The following is a 575-nucleotide window of genomic DNA, read 5'->3' as shown; positions in this document are numbered from 1 at the left end:
TTTTGGTTAGCAGCTGGGCTCTTAACCACTGCACTACCAGGACTCCATATGTATATATGTTCATATATATATATATATTTCTATATATAGCTGAAATAATATTCCATTATACTGCATTTTGTTTATCCTTTCATCTGTTGATGGACACTTGGCTGTTGTGAATAATGCTGTGATGAACATTGATGTACAACTATCTGAGTCCCTGCTTTCAAGTCTTTGGGGTATATACCTAAGAGTGGAATTGCTGGGTCATATGGTAATTCTATGTTTAGATGTTTGAGGAACTGCCAAACTGTTTTCCACAATGGCTGCGCCATTTTACATTTCCACCAGCAAGGTACTAATGTTCTACTTTCCCCATGTCATTTCCAATACTTGTTAGTTTCTGTTTTTCCTGATAATAGCCGTCATAGTGGGTATGAAGGGTACTCATTGTGGTTTTTATTTGTATTTCCCTGATTACTAATGACTTTGAGCATCTTTTCATGTGCTTATTTACATTTGCATATCTTTTTTGGAAAAAAGTCTATTCAAGTCGTTTGCTCATTTTTAAATTGGGTTGTCTTTTTGCTGAG

This window comes from Trichechus manatus, unplaced genomic scaffold, assembly GCF_000243295.1.
Source record: "Trichechus manatus latirostris isolate Lorelei unplaced genomic scaffold, TriManLat1.0 scaffold00027, whole genome shotgun sequence".
Taxonomy (NCBI): Eukaryota; Metazoa; Chordata; class Mammalia; order Sirenia; family Trichechidae; genus Trichechus; species Trichechus manatus.
The sequence above is the reverse complement of the archived record's forward strand: the minus strand, read 5'-3'. Positions refer to the sequence as shown.